Genomic DNA, 22,344 nt, shown 5'->3' with positions numbered 1-22,344 from the left:
GGAAATGAAACATAATAAATACTAAAATAAATTCTGGAGAATATACCGCAATACCAAGAATTTGAAAATGTTTAAGAATTCAACAGAGAAAAAAATAAGTGGGATATTTCCTTAACTGTTTATGAACATGCAAAAGAGAAAAAAAAATCTCTCTGAAGTGGCCTGGAAGAAGTGGGTTAGAAAAAGTAAATCTTTTTTAAAAGAGACATCCTTGCCACAGTCCCCAACCCATTAGTACAACTGTATGTCAGTTTCATCAGAAATGCTATAGAATGTTAAGCAAATTAAATTTTGCAAAACACTAAAAATGTTTTTACATTAAGAATACTATTTCCTGGACTTCCTGGGTGGTCTAGTGGTTAAGACTCTGTGCTTTCAATGCAGTGGGTGTGAGGGTTTGATACCTGGTCTGGGAACTAAGATCCCACATGCCACACGGTGCAGCCAAAAAAAAAAAAAAAAATGTATAACTGATTCACTTTGCTGTACACCTGAAACTGACACAACATTGTAAATCAACTATACTCCAATAAAAATTTTTTAAAAAGAATACTATTTCCTTATGCACTCCAATACACTGTTTATACCCAGTGCAGCTATAGCTTAAGGATGACCGTGGCTGGTAAGGTAGCCTTGTCCGTGTATTTCCACAGAAGCCATTCTCACTGAATGATTTCCTTGCACACAAGGAATTCCAGAGCTATTTGATCCAAATCAATGCAGCTCTCCACTCCAACACCCACATCATCCCCATTTCTCCACTCTAACACCTACATAACTCTCAGCTCTTCACTCTAATTCCTGCCATCATCCCTGGTGCCTTCAGCCCATAAGATCAACTCATCCAACAACCTAAACCAGCAACTCTTCTTCTAATCCCACTGTATCTACAGTCATGATAACTTGAGCAAACTCATAAGTACCATCACACCCAAGGTCTGGAAATGGCTTTATATGAAATAATAACTTCCAAAACCCCACTCTCTGATTACAATTCTGCATCCTTTTTACTTTTCTTCTGCATCATTTCAGCTATACCTGGACTTTAAGGTTTCTGATTCCACACTCTCACCCTTTTCTCCCAGTACATTAGCTTCCTCTTGAGTTCCCTACTCTCTATAACTAGTCTCAACATGCTCCAGTTCAACCAGTCCCACCTCTCCACCTCAGGCCCTGCATCCAAGAAATTCAACCCAACTATTTTGCTGTTTCCAAAGCTGGGGGGCTCGTGGGGTAGATTGCCTTTACAAATGTAGCCCCTAACTTCAGCCTGGCCCAAGCAGCTGTGACCATCCTTTAACAGTCAATAATCAGCTGTTTCCTACTCCTCAAAGAACTCATTCAAAATAGTTACTGTTAGCCTCAAAAACTTTACCTCGTGGTTTGCCAGTATATGGTCAATCAACAGCTCTTTGCAAAACAAAACGAAATAAAAAAAGCCCTGATTTGTACAATAGCATTTGCTGATCTTCAAGTCACAGATACTTCCACCAGGGCACATTTCAAGGCATCAGCAACACCACTAAAAGCAGAGTGGGAAGCAGTGTGTAGTAAGTAGCACAACTTTTATGGCATTCCCAGATACAATAGTGTACCGGTGCTCAGACACAATAGATAAATATAATACCAAGAGCACAGAAAGTAGAAAGGAAGTGATGAATATTGAGCATTTATTACATTTTTTTACAATAATTCAACTGTAAATTTATGTAATTTGTGTTGCAATAATGGCCATGTTTTACAACTGGTTCACGAAATTCTTGAAAACTCAGAAATTAGCTCTTGCTAGCCCATGCTAGCCAGCACCAGCACATCATTGTTTCTCCCATGGCAAACCTTCATTTCTCTGTGCCAGTGATCCTGCCTCATACTTTACTGAGAAAACAGACTGTACATAATTTTGTTAATTTCTTTCCCCCATATCTACAAATTTCTTTGTAGTTTTCCTCACTCTGACCTCATTTCCAGCTGTTTCAGAGGTGTCTTTTATTCTGCTCAAGATGTTTACCTTAGTTATGATTTCTTTACCACTAACCCCAGAATTATGTGTCCTTGGTTTTCCCCCTGCCTCCTGTATTTCCAAATACTCTCTCTGCTAGCTCCATTTGTATACACATATACAAGATCCCCCATCAGTGAAATTAAAAACATCTCTTGACCTCTAGCCCTGTGTCTACTTTTAGCCATCTGCATTTTTTATACCTGCATATCATTTTTTATCAGAGATTTCCTAGGAAGAACAATTATTTTTTTTCTTAGAGAACATAGCTTATATTTCTTTATTTTTTATTCATTTTTTAACATCTTTATTGGAGTATAATTGCTTTACAATGTGTTAATTTCTGCTTTATAACAAAGTGAATAAGCTATACATATACATATATCCCCATATTTTCTCCCTCTTGCATCTCCCTCACACCCTCCCTATCCCACGCCTCTAGGTGGTCACAGAGCACTGAATTGATCTCCCTGTGCTATATGGCTGCTTCCCACTAGCTACCTATTTAATATTTGGTAGTATATATAAGTATATAAGTCCATGCCACTCTCTTACTTCATCCCAGCTTACCCTTCCCCCTCCCTGTGTCCTTAACTCCATTCTCTATGGCTGCGTCTTTATTTCTATCCAGCACATAGGTTCTTCAGAACAACTTTTTTTTTTTAGATTCCATATATGTGTATTAGCATATGGTATTTGTTTTACTATTTCTGACTTACTTAACTCCGTATGACAGACTCTAGGTGCATCCACCTCACTACAAATAACTCAATTTCATTTCTTTTTATGGCTGAGTAATATTCCATTGTATATATGTGCCACATTTTCTTTATCCATTCATCTATCAGTGGACCCTTAGGTTGCTCCCATGTCCTGCCTATTGTAAATAGAGCTGCAATGAACATTGTGGTACATGACTCTTTTTGAATGATGGTTTTCTCAGGGTATATGCCTAGTAGTGGGATTGCTGGGTCGTATGGTAGTTCTATTTTTAGTTTTTTAAGGAACCTCCATACTGTTCTCCATAGTGGCTGTATCAATTTACAACCCCACCAATAGTGCAAGAGGGTTCCCTTTTCTCCACACCCTCTCCAGCATTTATTTTTTGTGGATTTTTTTGATGATGGCCATTCTGACTGGTGTGGGGTGATAACACATTGTAGTTTTGATTTGCATTTCTCTAATAATTAGTGATGTTGAGCATCCTTTCATGTGTTTGTTGGCAATCTGTATATCTTCTTTGGAGAAATGCCTATGTAGGTCTGCCTATTTTTGAATTAGGTTGTTCGTTTTTTTGATATTGAGCTGCATGAACTGTTTGTATATTTTGGACATTAATCCTTTGCCAGTTGCTTCATTTGCAAATATTTTCTCCCATTCTGAGGGCTGTATTTTTGTCTTGTTTATGTTCTCCTTTGCTGTGTAAAAGGTTTTAAGTTTCATTAGGTCCCATTGGTTTATTTTTGTTTTTATTTCCATTTCTCTAGGAAGTCCGTCAAAAAGGATCTTACTGTGATTTATGTCAGAGTGTTCTGCCTATGTTTTCCTCTAAGAGTTTTATAGTGTCTGGCTTTACATTTAGGTCTTTAATCCATTTTGAGTTTATTTTTGTGTATGGTGTTACGGAATGTTCTAATATCATTCTTTTACGTGTAGCTGTCCAGTTTTCCCAGCCCTACTTACTGAAGAGGCTGTCTTTTCTCCACTATATATTCTTGCCTCTTTTATCAAAAATAAGGTGACCATATGTGCGGGGTTTATCTTTGGGATTTCCATCCTGTTCCGTTGATCTATATTTCTGTGTTTATGCCAGTACCATACTGTCTTGATTACTGCAGCTTTATAGTATATTCTGAAGTCAGGGAGCCTGATTCCTCCAGGTCAATTTTTCATTCTCAAGATTGTTTTGGCTCTTCAGGGTTTTTTGTGTTTCCATAAATATTGTGAATTTTTTTGTTCTAGTTCTGTGAAAAATGCCATTGGTAGTTTCATAGGGATTGCATTGAATCTGTAGATTGGTTTGGGTAGTATAGCCATTTTCACAATGTTGATTCTTCCAATCAAAGAACACAGTATATATCTCCATCTATTTGTATCATCTTTAAGTTTTTTCACCAGTGTCTTATAATTTTCTGCAATACAGGTCTTTTGTCTCCTTAGGTAGCTTTATTCCTAGGTATTTTATTCTTTTTGTTGCAATGGTAAAGGGGAGTGTTTTCTTAATTTCACCTTCAGATTTTTCATCATTAGTGTATAGGAATGCAAGAGACTTCTGTGCATTAATTTTGTATCCTGCTACTTTACCAAATTCATTGATTAGCTCTAGTAGTTTTCTGGTAGCATCTTTAGAATTCTCTATGTATAGTATCATGTCATCTGCAAGCAGTAACAGCTTTACTTCTTTTGCAATTTGGATTCCTTTTATTTCTTTTTCTTCTCTGATTGCTGTGGCTAAAACTTCCAAAACTATGTTGAATAATAGTGGTGAGAGTGGACAACCATGTCTTGCTCCTGATCTTAGTGAAAATGTCTTCAGTTTTTCACCATTGAGAACTAGGTTGGCTGTGGGTTTGTCATTTATTGTTGAGGTAAGCTCCCTCTTTGGCTACTTTCTGGAGGGTTTTTAATCTATGTGGGTGTTGAATTTTGTACAAAGTTTTTTATGCATCTATTGAGATGATCATGTGGTTTTTCTCCTTCAATTTGTTAATATGGTTTATCACATTGATTGATTTGCATATATTGAAGACTCCTTGCATCACTGGGATAAACCCCACTTGATCATGGTGTATGATCCTTTTAATGTGCTGTTGGATTCTGTTTGCTAGTTTTTTCTTGAGAATTTTTGCATCTATGTTCATCAGTGATATTAGCCTGTAGTTTTCTTTCTTTGTGACATCTTTGTCTGGTTTCGGTATTAGGGTGATGGTAGCCTCGCAGAATGAGTTTGGGAGTGTTCCTCCCTCTGCTCTATTTTGGAAGAGTTTGAGAAGGATAGCTGTTAGCGCTTCTCTAAATGTCTGACAGAATTCACCTGTAAAGCCATCTGGTCCTGGCTTTTGTTTGTTGGAAGATTTTTACTCACAGTCTCAATATCAGTGTTCATTTGGTCTGTTTATATTTTCTATTTGTTCCTGGTTCAATCTCAGAAAGTTGTGCTTTTCTAAGAATTTGTTCATTTCATCCAGGTTGTCCATTTTATTGGCATATAGTTGCCTGCAATAATCTCTCATGATCCTTTGTATAGCTGCAGTGTCACTTGTTACTTTACCTTTTTCATTTCTGATTCTATTGATTTGACTCTTCTCCTTTTTTTCTTGATGAGTCTCGCTAATGGTTTATCAATTTTGTTTATCTTCTCAAAGAACCAGCTTTTAGTTTTACTGATCTTTGCTGTCGTTTCCTTCATTCTTTTTTCATTTATTTCTGGTCTGATCTTTATGATTTCTTTCCTTCTGCTAACTTTGGGTTTTTTTGTTCTTCTTTCTCGATTTGCTTTAGGTGTAAGGTTAGGTTGTTTATTTGAGATGTTTCTTGTTTCTTGAGGTAGGACTGTATTGCTATAAACTTCCCTCTTAGAACTGCTTTTGCTGCATCTCGTAGGTTTTGGGCCATCGTGTTTTCATTATTATTTGTTTCTAGGCATTTTTTGATTTCCTCTTTGATTTTTTCCATGATCTCTTGGTTATTAAGTAGTGTATTGTTTAGCTCCATGTGTTTGTATTTTTTTTCAGATTTTTTCCTGTAACTGATATCTAGTTTCATAGCGTTGTGGTCAGAAAAGATACTTGATATGATTTCAATTTTCTTGAGTTTACCAAGGCTTGATTTGTGACCCAAGACATGATCTATCCTGGAGAATGTTCCATGAGCAGAAAGAAAATGTATTCTATTGTTTTTGGATGGAATGTCCTATAAATATCAATTAAGTCCATCTTGTTTAATGTGTCATTTAAAGCTTGTGTTTCATTATTTATTTTCACTTTGGATGATCTGTCCATTGATGAAAGTGGGGTGTTAAAGTCCCCTACTATGATTGTGTTACTGTTGATTTCCCCTTTTATGGCTGTTATTGTTTGCCTTATGTATTGAGGTGCTCCTATGTTGGGTGCATAAATATTTACAATTGTTATATCTTCTTCTTGAATTCATCCTTTGATCATTATGTAGTGTCCTTCTTTGTCTCTTGTAATAGTCTTTGTTTTAAAGTCCATTTTGTCTGATATGGGAATTGCTACTCCAGCTTTCTTTTGATTTCCATTTGCATGGAATACCTTTTCCATCTCCTCACTTTCAGTCTGTATGTGTCCCTAAGTCTGAAGTGGGTCTCTTGTAGACAGCTTATATACAGGTCTTTTTTTTGTATCCATTCAGCCAGTCTATGTCTTTTGGTTAGAGCATTTAATCCATTTACATTTAAGGTAATTATTGATATGTATGTTCCTATTACCATTTTCTTAATTGTTTTGGGCTTGTTATTGTAGGTCTTTTCCTTCTCTTGTGTTTCCTGCCTACAGATGTTCCTTTAGCATGTCTTGTAAAGCTGGTTTGGTGGTGCTGAGTTCTCTTAACTTTTCCTTTCTGTAAAGGTTTTAATTTCTCTGTCGAAAATGAGTGAAATCCTTGTCTGGGTAGAGAAATCTTGGTTGTAGGTTTTTCCCTTTCATCACTTTAAACATGTCCTGCCCCTCTCTTCTGCTTGTAGAGTTCCTGCTGAAAGATCAGTTGTTAACCTTATGGGGATTACCTTGTATGGTAGTTGTTGTTTTTCTCTTGCTGTTTTTAATATTTCTTCTTTGTATTTAATTCTTGACAGTTTGATAAATATATGTCTTGCTGTGTTTCTCTTTGGATTTATCCTGTATGGGATCCTCTGTGCTTCCTGGACTTGATTGGCTATTTCCTTTCCCATATTAGGGAAGTTTTCAACTATAATCTCTTCAAATAGTTTCACAGTCCCTTTCCTTTTCTCTTCTTCTACTGGGACCCCTATAATTTGAATGTTGGTGCATTTAATGTTGTCCCAGATGTTTCTAAGACTGGCCTCAATTCTTTTCATTCTTTTATCTTTATTCTGCTCTGCAGTAGTTATTTCCACTATTTTATTTTCCAGGTCACTTATCCGTTCTTCTGCCTCAGTTATTCTGCTATTGATTTGTTCTAGAGAATTTTAAATTTCATTTATTGTGTTATTCATCATTGTTTGCTTGCTCTTTAGTTCTTCTAGGTCCTTGTTAAACGTTTCTTGTATTTTCTCCATTCTATTTCCAAGATTTTGTATCATTTGTCTATCATTACTCTGAATTCTTTTTTCAGGTAGACTGCTTATTTCCTCTTCATTTGTTTGTCCTGGTGGGTTTTCCCCTTGCCCCTTCATCTGCTGTGTGTTATTCTGTCTTCTCATTTTGCTTAACTTACTGTGTTTGGGGTCTCCTTTTAGCAGGCTGCAGGTTTGTAGTTCCTGTTGTTTTTGGTGTCTGCCCCCAGTGGCTAAGGTTGGTTCGGTGGGTTGTGTAGACTTCCTGGCTGGGCAAAACTAATGCCTGTGTTCTGGTGGATGAGGCTGGATCTTGTCTTTCTGGTGGGCAGGTCCATGTCTGGTGGTATGTTTTGGAGTGTCTGTGACCTTACTATGATTTTAGGCAGCCACTCTGCTAATGGGTGGGGTTGTGTTCCTGTCTTGCTAGTTGTTTGGCTTAGGGTGTCCAGCAGTGTAGCTTGCTGGTTGTTGAGTGGAGCTGGGTCTTAGCGTTGAGATGGAGATCTCTGGGAGATCTTTCGCCATTTGATATTATGTGGAGCTGGGAGGTCTCTGGTAGACCAATGTCCCGAACTCAGCTCTCCCACCTCAGAGGCACAGGCCTGAAACCCAGCTGGAGCACCAAGACCCTGTTAGCCACAGGGCATTGCTCCCAACTTCCACCACCTCAATTTTGGGATGATACGTTGTCTATTCAGGTATTCCGCAGATGCAGGGTACATCAAATTGATTGTGCAGATTTAATCCGCTGCTCCTGAGGCTGCTGGGAGAGATTTCCCTTTCTCTTCTTTGTTCGCACAGCTCCTGGGGTTTTCAGCTTTGGATTTGGACCCACCTCTGCATGTAGGTCGCCTGAGGGCGTCTGTTCTTCGCTCAGACAGGACAGGGTTAAAGAAGCAGCTGATTCAGGGGCTCTGGCTCACTCAGGCCAGGGTGAGAGAGGGGTATGGATGCAGGGCGAGCTTGTGGCGGCAGAGGCCGGCGTGACATTGCACCCGCCTGAGGCGCGCCTTGTGTTCCCCCTGGGGAAGTTGTCCCTGGGTCACGGGACCCTGGCCGTGGCGGGCTGCACAGACTCCCGGGAGAGGAGGTATGGATAGTGACCTGTGCTCGCACAGAGGCTTCTTGGTGGCGGCAGCAGCAGCCCCAGCGTCTCATGCCCGTCTCTGGGGTCCGCACTGATAGCCGCGGCTCACGCCCGTCTCTGAAGCTCCTTTAAGCGGGGCTCTTAATCCCCTCTCCCCACGCACCGGGAAACAAAGAGTGAAGTAAACGCTCCTTGCTTCTTCGGCAGCTCCAGACTTTTCCCGGACTCCCTCCCGGCTAGCTGTGGCACACTAGCCCCTTCAGGCTGTGTTCACGCCGCCAGTCCTCTCCCTGCACTCCGACCGAAGCCCGAGCCTCAGCTCCCAGCCCTCGCCCACCCCGGCGGGTGAGCAGACAAGCCTCTCGTGCTGGTGAGTGCTGGTCGGCCCTGATCCTCTGTGCGGGAATCTCTCTGCTTTTCCCTCTGCACACCCTTTGCTGTGCTCTCCTCCGTGGCTCCGAAGCTTCCCCTCTCCGCCACCCGCTGTCTCTGCACGCAAAGGGGCTTCCTAGTGTGTGGAAACCTTTCCTCCTTCACGGCTCCCTCCCACTGGTGCAGGTTCCATCCCTATCCTTTTGCCTCCGTTTATTCTTTTTTCTTTTGCCCTACCCAGGTACGAGGGGAGTTTCTTGACATTTGGGAAGTCTGAGGTCTTCTGCCAGCATTCAGTAGGTGTTCTGTAGGAGTTGTTCCACATGTAGTTGTATTTCTGATGTGTTTGTGGGGAGGAAGGTGATCTCCACGTCTTACTCCTCCACCATCCTGGAGGTTTCCTCTGGAAGAACAATTCTTACTAGCAGTTTCTATATCCTTATGCTTGTTTTTTATTTTTTTCTAATATGTTACAAGATTACTATAAGGAAAAATCATGAATCTCCTCCAAAATGTCGAACTTCAAAGATTATTTTCCAATTCTCAGATTTTTAAAAAATTCTTTCAGCATTTGTCCCAGTTTTACATTCCTTCTTAAATTTTCTCTCCCCTGACTGCTGTGTGGTCTTTGACAATCTGCAAACCTGTAAGAAAATGGACAGGGCATCCATCCATGAGCATCCCTGCAAGGACCACCTGATCAATCTGGTCAGCGGAGGCTGGGAGAGTCTTAGCCTTTACAGATGTAGGGAGCAGAGAAGCTCTTTCCTGTTACCTTGAGAGGGGATGATCACTTGGCAAAACATCTGGCTCCTATGTCTGTCCTCACTTATGGGATAGCTGCTGCTTATTGCATCCTAGCAGTTGGACCTAGGACATATTATATATAGAGAAGAAAGCAACACATCTAAGGAGACCCACAAGAAGGGGGAGATATGCAGAATACTCAAAACAGGTGACTTGTTTGAAAGAGAATTGAGGTGGAAGCAAAAACACAGCTTGAATAAAAACTGAGATCACTCAAGCAGATTCAAACTTAATATTTGTGTACACACACACACACACACACACACTTTGGACAACGCATGTTTCCAAAACATTGGTGATCTGGAATTAGCTCAGTAGCTCAGTTTTCCTTCTCTAAACCTAACCCAGGATACGTCTCAGAAGGAACAGGGATGGTGATGGATTCTGAAGCTTATTCTGAAAAGTCCTGAGGAAGATAAAAGGTGGTTGGGTTCTAATACCAGAGAAAACCAGTAACTTCAAATAAGAGAGGGCCACATAGCAAAGACTCACATGACTGGCAAACATCAGAAAGATAAGATTAAACGCTCCCCCAAGCTAGAGAATAGGAAAGTATTAAGTGTTGGTAGGAGGGTAAATGCTGGTCTAGAAAGCAATCTAGCAGTCGTTAATGAAATCAAGTATTTAAATAAATACCAAATGACTCCTCAATTCTGCTTCTGAGTAGATCAGGGCCACAGAATATAGTAGTTTGTGTGCTATGCAATTTCAAGGAGTATATTGCACATGCAAATATGTATTACATGTAAATATACCTGAATTTTACAGAGATATACAGTTGAAACAAATGTTAAGTTGTTCAATTTATAACTAATTAAAAGATAGAATGAATGTGTGAAAAAATCTTTTCATAGAAAATACATATAATTAATTGAAATAGTTGTTATGTGCATTCCTGATAAAATACTAAGAATTTTTTATGTCTCACCTATATTGTCAATGACAGTTAGCTATTATGGTTAGAAATCTTTAATAATATATGGAGGCAACAAAAGAGATAATTTTTTTCAACCAGATATACTGTACATAAAATAGTATCCTTTCTTATCTTGTTTCTTGAATTATTTTGTTTTCAGCTATCAATGAGATTTTTTCCCCTGACTTCTCATAGTTCAATATCTGGAATCCACAAAAATAGCTGTTTCCATCTGTTCCTCTCAGAGTAATCAATACTTAGTTAAGTTAATGCATAATAATGAATACAAATCTCTCAGAACGTGCTTTGTCAAATTTTGGTATATAATTTTGTCCAGGATCAGGACCTTGACAGAAGGATATCTGCATTTTCATTTTATTTTACAAGGGATGTGGGAATTCTGAATATCTACTTTCTACTTTTTTCCCCATATTATTGCTTTGTAAAGGGAAGCATTCTGCCACAGTGAAATAGACATGTGTTTCAGAAAATTCTCCCTTTAGGCCCAAACATGGGCTAACTTCAATAAATGAAAGTGGTATAGTTTACAAAATTGGTTTCTCACAAAGTACTTGAGTTGAATCAGCTTTTTAGATGCCTCCAAATTTGTAAGGGAAGCAAAAGAAAAAGCTTTCCTCCAGCATCAAGAAAACACTTTACCACAGATAACTGTCCCATTTAATTTGCATTCGAATGCATACCAAACTGAAAAATAGCAACACTCAGGAGGCCAAACCAATGGAAGGCTTCCTATCAACTAATAAAGTGATAGGTGAACAGGGAAAGAGGAAGAAGGGCTGGACGGAACCACTTAGTGGGGTAGGTAGGTTGGTTGCATATTCCCAAGTTCAAGTTATTAACCTTTCTTCCTGTCTTACTACCAGCTCCTCTTCTGCCAGGAAAAAAAAAAAATTCCAGACAGTCTAAGAAATCAGCTGACAAACCTCATTATTGATGGCATCAGGTGGTAGATCAATGCCAGAGGAAAATCAATCATAAAAATATTTTTCAGTGGTGCATACAGATGAAGAGCCGCAGCAGCGTTTCTTGATGGAAACCATGAAAGTCTGCAGCCACCCCTGAGAGTCACTGCTTCACAGGAGGCAAGAACTTATCTGGTGCTCTAGGGATACTAATTTGCCCCATATGATTTCCTCTGTTGTAGAGTGTATAACTATTTGCCATGAAAAGAAAAGAAAATGGAGTGTGGAGATTCCACTGAAAGTACAATGTAATTTCTCAAATAGTATTTTGTTTTATGGGTATTTACTATATATACAGCTATTTAATAAATTTAAAGATCAGAAAGTTTAAGAGCTAGAAAGCATGCCTAAACTAAAGAGCATGTCAGTTTTACATTTGGAGAGAAAATAATTGTGAAAATAATTTTCTCACACAAAAAGATAAAGTTCTCGAAAAATTCCATGTCCAAGGATGCTTATTTAAGAATGGGAGAATGATAGTGAAGCAATTTTAAAGACTCATCCCAATTTATAGCCTCTGGTACCAAAATATCCTTACACTGCATGACAATATTTTTTCTAAATCATAGACCAGATCCAATGAGAGGACTCCTACCCCAAAGCTTGTGGATCCTATGCCAAAGTTATTAGACTAAGATAACTAGGTGAAATGGGGAGTTGGTGAAAGCATATTACTACAGTCAGGTTTACTCTGTGGTAAATGAAACATAACTTTAGGTCCTAATTTGTACAAGTGTCTTTCAAGGCTCTGGGAGGATCTAAAAATCTTGTATACATTATTGTAAACTCCCCCTTTCCCAAAATTGTATAAGTTTTCAGCAGTCAAAAAATTGGATTTACCTTTGGGTGTTACCCAGTCGAAGTTCACAGAGATGCACACGTTCCTTAGTAAACAGAGGAGTACCTATTGTTCTGCCAGGACTGCGTGCTCATCAGAAGTGAAAAGCTATCATTTTGAGATAGGCTATATGACTTTCACCAAGGAGATGGAATGCAGAATCTCATTTCAAGGTAAAAATAGGATTCTACCAAGCCTTCATTTACCTCTCAGAGGAAATAAAGTATAGTTTACTAAGTATTATTGCTGTAATTTGTAAACTTCATAACTTCTCTCTCTTTTTTTTTTTTGTATTATACATAGCCTGTTTTCACATAGTGATTTACAGTAAAATGCCCAAAGTTGTTTTTAAGGCTGTGAAGAGCCCAGAAGCCTATGTCCTTTCTACAGACAGTCTTGGATGACCAGGACTAGAGAAGGCAGTGATAGAAACTTAAAGGAGAAAAATAAACTGATGAAGTCCAAGGATCTACAAGAAGATGGAAGCAAGGCCAGAGAAAGAACAGTCAGAGCAGCTGAAAAGCCTTGAACCATCATGGATACTTTCTCTAACACCTCACACTTAGGTTGACACATCAAGAAATCTCATTGGCTCTTACTCTAAAATATTTCCAGAGCATATTCTCTTGTTACTTATTCTAGCACTACCAAGATGCTCCAAGCCATTATCCTTTCTTGTCCAATTATTTCGGCAGTCTCCTAACTACCCTCCCTAATTCTACCCTCACCCACTGCTTATTTTCTGCATGGCAGTTAGAGAGATCCTTTCAAAATAGAAGTCAGATCACACTATTCTCTGCTCAGATTAAAATCTAGTCCTGGGCTTCCCTGGTGGCGCAGTGGTTGAGAGTCCACCTGCCAATGCAGGGGACACGGGTTTGTGCCCCGGTCTGGGAAGATCCCACATGCCGCAGAGCAGCTGGGCCCGTGAGCCATGGCCACTGAGCCTCCGCGTCTGGAGCCTGTGCTCGGCAATGGGAGAGGCCACAACAGTGAGAGGCCCGCGTACCGCAAAAGAAAAAAAAAATGTATAAGTGATTGGCTAAAGAAGAGAAAAATAAAACCACATGAAATGAAAACCACGTAAGGCAGAAAAATAGTGAAAGACAAAGGAGCAAAGAACAAGGACAACAAATTAAAAAAAATAAAAATATGGTAGATATTAATGCACCTATATCAATACCCACTTTAGAGGTCAATGTTCTAAATACACCAATTAAAAGATAAAGATTTTCAAAGTGGATCAAAAACTAGATCCTATTATATGTGGTCTATAAGAAACTCACTTTAAGTATGGGGATACATACAGATTAAAAGTAAATGAGGAGAAAGCCACACCAATTTTAACACTAATTAAAAGAAAGGAGGTAGTTGAATTAACTTCAGACAAAGCAGATTTTGGAGGAAAGAAAGTTATCAAGGATAAAAAGGGGCATTAAATAATGACAAAGGAATCAATGGAACAAGAAGACATAACAATCCTCAATATGCATGCAGCTAAAAACAGGGCATTGAAATGTGTGAAGCAAAATATTTTGAAGTAAACAAACATGAAAACATAACCTAACGAAATTAGTAGAGTGCAGTGAAAACAGTGCTTAGAGGGAAATTTATAGCATTGAGTGTATATATTAGAAAAAAAGAAAGATCTAAAATCAATAATCTAAGATTCCAGTTTAGGAAACTAGAAAAATAGTAAATTAATTCCAAAATAAGCAGAACAAAAATAATAAAAATTAGAACAGAAATCAATGAAATTGAAAATGAGAAATCAACAGAGAAAAGCAACAAAACCAAAAGGCAATTCTTTGAAAAGATCAATAAATTAAAGAACCTCTTGCCAGTCTACCTAGGAAAAATGACAGAAGACAGAAATTACTAATATCAGAAAGAAAAGAGGACATCAGTACTGATCCTATGCACATTAAAAGGATAATAAAGGAATATTTTGGACAACTCCATGTTCCCAAATTAGATAACTTAGATGAAATGGACCAATTCCTTGAAAAACACAATCTGCCAAAACTTACACAAGAAGAAATAACAATGTGAATAATTTTATATTAACTAAAGAAATTGAATCAATAATTAATATCCCCTCAAAATAGAAAGCAAGAGGCCCAGATGGGTTCAATGATTAATTCTACAAACAACCAAAGAAGAAATTACACCAATTGTCTACAATCTCTTCCAGAAGACAAAAGCAGAGGAATTACTTCCCAACTCATTCTATGAGGCCAGCATTACTCTAATACTAGAACTAGAGAGTGACATTACAAGAAAACTGCAAACGAATATCACTTATGAACATCAATGTAAATATCTCACAAAATATTAGTAAACCCAATTAAATAATGTATAAAAATAATTACACACCACAACCAAGTTGAATTTATCCCAGGTATATAAGTCTGGGTCAACATTTGCAAATCAATTAATGCAATCCATCACATCAACAAGTGAAAGAAGAAAAATCACATGATCATATCAATAGATGCAGAAAAAGCATTCAAGAAAAGGCAACATGCATTCATGATAAAAACTCTCAGCAAAATAGGTACAGAGGAGAGCTTCCTCAATTTGATAAAGAAAATCAACAAGAAACCTGCAGCTAACATAATAGTTATTGGTGAGAAACTCAACATTTTTCCAGTAAAAGCAGGAACAAAGCAAAAATGTTCCCTCTTACCACTCCTTTTCAACAATGTACTGGAAGTCCTAATTAATGCAATAAGGCAAGAAAAGGAAATAAAAGGTATACAAATTGTGAAGACCAAAATAAAACTGGAGTTTTTCACAGATGACAGGATCATCTATACAGAAAATCCTTGTAAAACAAACAAACAAACAAACAAAAAAAAAACCTCCTGGAACTAAAAAAGTGATCATAGTAATGTTGGAGGATACACGGTTAATATACAAAAGTCATTTGATTTCCTAGATACCAGCAATGAACAAGTGGAATCTGAAACTGAAAACACAATACCGTTTACATTAGCATCTCCCAAAATGAAATATTTAGGTATAAATCTAACAAAATATGTACAAGACCGATATATAGAAAACTACAAAACTCCAATGAAAGAAATCAAAGTAACTGAGTAATTGGTGTGATATTCAATGTTCATATATAGGAAAACTCCATATTGGCAAGAAGTCAGTTATTTCCAACTTGACCTGCAGACTCAAAATAATTCCAATCCAAATCCCAGCAAGTTATTTGGTGGATATCAATAAACAAATTATAAAATTTTATGGAGAGGCAAAAACTCAGAATAGCCAACACAATGTTGAAGGAAAAGAGCAAAGTCAGAAGATTGACACTACCCAACTTTAAGACTTACTATAAACCATTTACATTAGCACAGTAATCAAGACTATGCCATATCATTGAAACAATAGACAAATAGATTAATGGCACAGCATAGAGAGCCCAAAAAGAGGCTCACACAAATATAGTCAACTTTACAAAGGAGCAAAAGCTTTATAGTTGAAATAGTCTTTTCAACAATGGTGTTAGAACAACTAGAAATCCACATGCCAAAAAAAAAAAATGCATCTAGACATAGATGTTACATCCTTTACAAAAATTAACTCAGCTGCATCATATACCTAAATGTAAAATGCAAAACTATAAAATTCTTAGAAGACGACATAAGAGAATACCTAAATGACCACAGGTATGTGATGACTTTTTAGATACAACATCAAAGAAATAATCCATGAAAGAAGGCATTGATAAGATGAACTTCATTAAAATTAAAACTTCTACTTTGTAATAAGCATTGTTAAGGGAATGAGAAAAAAAAAACCACAGGTTGGGAGGAAATATTTGCAAAAGTCTGATAAAGAACTATTATTCAAAATATACAAAGGACTAAACACTCAACAATAATAAAACAAACAATTCAATTAAAAAATGGGCCAAAGACCTGAACAGACACATCACCAAAGAAGATATACAGATGGCAAATACACATGTGAAAAGATAGTCCACATAACATGTACTTAAAAAAACAACAATGATATACTACTACACGTCTTTTAGAATGGTCAAATCCAAAACACTAATAGTACCAAATGCTGGTGAGGATGTGGAGCAACAGGAACCTTCATTCATTGGTAATGGGAATGCAAAATATTACGGCCACTTGGAAATTTCTTACAAAACTAAACATAGTCCTACCATATGATTCAGCAATTGTGCTCCTTGGTATTTAACCTAAAGGACCTGAAAACTTATGTCCGCCCAAAAACCTTCACATGGATGTTTATAGCAGCTTAACTCATAACTGTCAAAATTTTGAGGCAACCAAGATGTCCTTCAGTAGGTGAATGTGTAGATAAACTGTGGTACATCCAGACAGTGAAATATTATTCAGTGCTAAAAATAAATGAGCTATCAAGCCATGAAAAGCTACGGAGGAAACATGAACACATATCACTAAGTAAAGGAAGTCAATCTGAAAAGGCTACATACTTTAGGATTCCAATTGTATGACATTCTGGGAAAGGCAAAACTATGGAAACAGTAAAAGGATCAGTAGTTACCAGTGGTTAGGGGTCAGGCAGGGGTGAATAGGTAGAACAGAGAGGATTTTTAGGGCAGTGAAACTATTCTATATGATTCTATAATGGTGGATACACATCATTATACATTTTTCAAAACCCACTGAAACATACAAGATAAAGAGTGAACTCTAATGCAAACTATGGACTTGGGTGATAATGATGTGTCATGTAGGTCCACTGATTGTAACAATGCACCACTCTGGTAGAAGATGCGGTAGACTATGCATGTATTGGGGGACAGAGGGTATATGAAAAATCTCTGTATCTTCCACCTAGTTTTTCTCTGAACCTTAAACTGCTTTAGAAAATAGTCTATTTATTTTTAAGTTAGCTCTTCAGTACCAGTTTTTATATATAAAATTCAGTTTTTACTTAACAACTAAATGCCTGCTTTAAAAATAATCAAAAGAAATAGTTGGACTTTTTAAAGGCTTTCTTCCTATACCCATTAATTCATACTTTTATTAAATATTTTGTTTAGGATTAAATCTCTTTTACAATAACTGTATTTAGGTGTCACCCTATTTGAACCAGAACTCTTTCTCTGTATCCCTCTTTGAGTCTGACAAAAGACATTAAATAAATCAGAGTGTATAGAGTACATTTTTAAAAGTGAGGAGAAGCCTTTGCTTCTCTTCAATCTCTTCTAAAGTGGCTTTTTTAAAAAAAATAACTAGGATGAAGGAAAAACTTGTCTATATTTAAAATTCTTAACTGTTAAAAAGATAAAGATAAAATTTCAGATCCCTCTTAGCAGCACAAAATGGCTGGGCAGCACCTCTCTGGGTTGTATGGATTTTGGATTATGTCATAAAAGATGACATTTTCTTGATTGAGGTGAAAGGTGGAACTAACCTAGGAGATGAACTCATGGGTAATTCTGTAGATAAACACTTTCAGAGTAGAACTGTAAATGTAATTTTCTGATGAAAACCTAGGTTTTTTTTGTTTGTTTGTTTGTTTTCAAGCCTTCCAATCAAAAGTCATCTGAAAACTTCTGGCAAATGAATCTGGAAGATTAGGAAGAATTGAAAGAGATTTGAAAGGAACATGGTATTGGAAAAGATTTAGAATTATTCTCCAATAGACTTTTCCCTGTCTGTCTTTACCAATCTGGCTTACACAGTGCTTCAGAGAAATATTTCCAACCCGTAATAATGAACAGGAAACTACAATTTAGCACGACTCAGGTCAAAGTTCAGAACTAAGCCCAGAATGCTGTTTACATTCCTTTGTGGTAAAATCTGGATTCATATACTCTGCTTTAGGAAAAGTTCTGGTTACTGTGATTTAAAATATCTATTGTGAGACATGTGTTTGTAGCAAGTGATATCTGCTTTATAAATGTTGTAAATACTGTCTCCCCAATCACGTCTACCACCATTAGCACCCAATTTTAAGTTAGATAAAGCCATAGTCATTTGTGAAGGGGGTCCATGATGGCACAAATGGAGACGTTATATTTCTTCCACTGTTTATCTTTCTATGTACACAGTTCATTTCTTTCATAAAATATGTCAACCATAAAAAAAGAATGAGAAGAGTCTCTTGCAATTAATTATTCATTTTAAACACACACACACACACACAATATAGCAAAACAACTTCAAAATCAGTGTTTCATTTCACTGGCTTTCTAGACACCCTAAGGAAACCACTCTACTGCATTTTGAAGAAATCTTCACTCTCAAATTGGAGAGCTACTTATGGAGGAGCACAAGAATTATAAGGGGTTAAAACTGGTCACCATGAGAACAAATAGATATCTGCAGGAATGTGTTTTTTTGCTCCCAAGATCCAACTAGACCATCCCTATTGATCCTGAAGGCAGTTAATCAGACTACAAAATTTTTACTTAGTTCTGGACATGTACGTTGGCTTAATAACACAATATCTTGCTTTTCAATAATACTTTATATAATATCCTTTTTTTCTCCATATTGGTTGATTTCCCAGCTATGACATATCTGGTTCATTTTTGTTTACATTTACTGAAAAAGGTACCACTAGAGTGGGCCTTTTTTAAGAAAGTCTTATCATTTACAGTCACAGCAAACCCATTAACATTTCCAAATTAATTATGATCTGAAATGATCTTTATGGCTTGCGTACTATGACTGGTATTTCTTTTTGCTTCTACTGATTTCCACAACTATTAAATGTGCCAGTTAAAGTGGTTAGGGGATGTATAAGAAATCGTATAAATTAAATATCACAATACAAAAGATTATTTTCTTAATAAGTGAATACTTCAGGAAAAAAATTCAATGTATATTTTGATAAAAACTTCACCAAGAAAACAGGTTTCAATATTATTTTTGTTTAAGTTGTCAGTCATTAAAATTCACTAATGATTATAAAATCATTTACCAATCCAACCAGACTTCCAAGATTTTCAATGGAGAAAAGAAAAATTACCATCTGCAAGTTCCTATGATAGGCAAATCTCATTTGCAAAGCAACATGAGAATGTTTATTTGGTGAGATTGATTAAAAGCATAAATATTCATCAACTCCTCCATTTCATTCCTTTCTCTTCTTTTATTCTGCTAGCAACACTGACAGGTAAGGTCCTATAGTATAATACTTACTTAATCAAATGCAAGCAGAAGTATATCTAACTTTATAACCATTGAGAAAGTTATTCAAAAAGCTAGAACAGAGACTAATATCTTGAAATCCTTTTTTCATTCTTTATGGATAAGGTACTACAACAAAAATGAATCATATTCCATGATAGAGCATTTTCCCTTTGTTTAAACAGGAAATATTTATCAATTCAAGTTTCAAATTATTTTATTTTGTTTAATTTTTTTTCTATCAACTTTACTGCACACACTGAGATCATAGAGGTGTGACTAAGGAATTACATCTTCAGTTCCCTTCCAACAAGGTGACCACTTGCAAGAACTCCAATTCTCAGAAACAGTGACTCATACCCTGATCAAGCGCATTAAAGGTCATCTAAGTAATGCCAGGAAAGGATGTGGCTCCTTGCCAAGGCTTCTCTTCCCAGTTTATAAGTGGAAACAGTGTTCATGCTTCAAAATGAGCACATATAGTTTTATTTACAAACTTTAGTGTTTCAGCCAGCCATCGGATTGATATCACTAATGAAGTATTCTGAACTAGTTCAGCAGCACCCGGAACATCAAGACGTTGAGATCTGTGGCAGTCACAGCACAGAAATTAGATGGGCGTCTGGTTTGACATAGGGCTAGAAGCAAAAAATTATTATATTATACAATAATCATATTCTAATGCTTATTTTAACACTTCCTGAAGTGAATGACAAGAGTAGAATATCATTAACAAGGCTCTACAATTTAACACAGCAACACTCTTGAAAAGAAAAGAACATTGGCTTTTGTCATAATTCCATTAAGTATACCAATTTGAATGACTGATGAATGGCACTTTACTACTTTCCTGTCTTTAAATTTTAGCAGCGTGGTGGGAATGACTTTTTGAACTTGTGTCCACATGTATATTTTACTGAAGAGTCTTGTTTCACATTTTAAATGGGTGGCTGAAATAGTGCTGTAAAGGGAGACAGAAATGTTGTTGACTATTTCAAGTAAAACTACATCTTTGTTGACAGCTGAGTTAGCCACCTGAGAACGTGGTATTTGAGTTACAGAAAGGCTGAAAACTAAGAAAAACAAGTAGGAACAATAAAGGGATGGTTGTCATTCAGGAGATCACAAATGTGACTGAAACTATCTAGATTCAGCTATCTTCTAGCTCCAGTATTCCTTGTCCCTTTCCTTTTACCATCTCCTGCCTACATTTATTTTGTTGACATTTCCCTCTTTTTCCTAGCAAAATTATTCTGTATGTTGAAATTTACTATGGATCTGCAAAGAAACTAAAGTCATTGACCCTTTGGATTTTGCTGTGAATGAAATCCTTGGTCTAAATGCCTCTCTTCATTTCATTTTCCATACACCACTGGCTTCCTTGCCCTTTTCTTCCTTGAGAATATATATATTTTAAAATGTTAATTCTTAAATCTATTTCTATACCTGCAACCATGCTAAATGTAGCTGGAGAAAAGCACCACAACCACATAGATTATGTGTTTAAATTCATTTTAAATTCATGACCATGAACTTTAAGGACTCCCATACTGGTGTCCAGCAATTCTACAACACTTCATCTGTCCAATCACTAGTCCACTTTCCTAGGTGACTATTCTGTAAATTCTCTTCCCAAACCTCCAACACCTTCTGCCCCATTTCTACTCTCAGGCAAAGACCCTGCTTTCTATCTCACAGAGAAAATAAAAGCATAAAGTAACTTCCTCGAGCTCCCACTACCATATCTACCCAGCAACCATAATTTGTACTCATGTATTTGCCTCCCTTTCAGTTACAATAGATGGACTCCTTAAGTTTTTAAGGTCATTACCTTCACCCTCCACTTTTGCATTAGATATCAGAAATTCTTATCTGCCTGGGCACATTGCTTCAGTAATTTTTTCCTTTGATCTGCTTCATCATTTTCTATTTTTCCCATCATTCATACAAACATGTTGCTTACTTCTTCCATTAAAAAATAATAAAAACTTTTTTTAGCCCTATATTCCTGATTCCTTTCTCCAATTCATGGCAAAATTCTCAAAAGAATTGTCTATATTTCTCCAATTTCTCTTCTCCCATTTTCTCTTAAGCCCATTCCAGTTAGGCTTTTTCCCCACCACTATACCAAAATGGTCTTGTAGGTCATAGGTGATGCCCACAATGCCAAATCTAGTGGTCAATTCTCAATCCTACATCTCTTTAGCCATCAGAAGCATTTAACCCAGTGAATCACTCCCTCAATATTTAGTACAGTCTTTACACTGGCTTTTCCTCCAGCCTCAGTGAGGGCTCTCTCCCAGCCCATTTGGCTACTTCCCCTCCTTATCCCCAACATCTTTTTTTTTTTAACATCTTTATTGGAGTATAATTGCTTTACAAGGGTGTGTTCTCCCCAAAATCTTGATGTTGGAGTGTCACAAGGCTCAGTCCTTTGTTCTTGCCTCTAGCCACATTCATTTTCTTGGAAGTTTCATTCAGTCTCTTTCAAAATCTCAAACAGGCTTTAACTACAATTATGTGAAGATGACTGTCATATTATATCTTCAGTTCAGACTTCTTAACTCCAGACTCTTATGCCCAATTGTTTATACACATCTCTACTTGGATGTCTATTAGGCATCTCAAACTTAAAATGTCCTAAACTGATATTTCCCCTCAAATATGCTTTACTCATACTTCCCATATCAGTTTATGACAACTTCATCCTTCTCATTGCCCAGATCAGATACTGGAAGCCATTCTTAACTCCCCTCTTTCTTTCACATATCAAATTTAAGTATCATAAAATTCTGATTTTCCTCTCCCAGGTCAGCCTCATTACTGATCTCCCTCTTTCCTTGTTCCCTTACAGCCTCTTTCCAACACAGCACTCAAAGTGATTCTTTAAGAACTTGTGTTAAATCTGTCACCCTTATTTAAACGCTAATG

The sequence above is a fragment of the Tursiops truncatus genome, chromosome 12 (assembly GCF_011762595.2).
Source record: "Tursiops truncatus isolate mTurTru1 chromosome 12, mTurTru1.mat.Y, whole genome shotgun sequence".
NCBI lineage: Eukaryota > Metazoa > Chordata > Mammalia > Artiodactyla > Delphinidae > Tursiops > Tursiops truncatus.
This window is presented reverse-complemented; position numbering follows the sequence as displayed.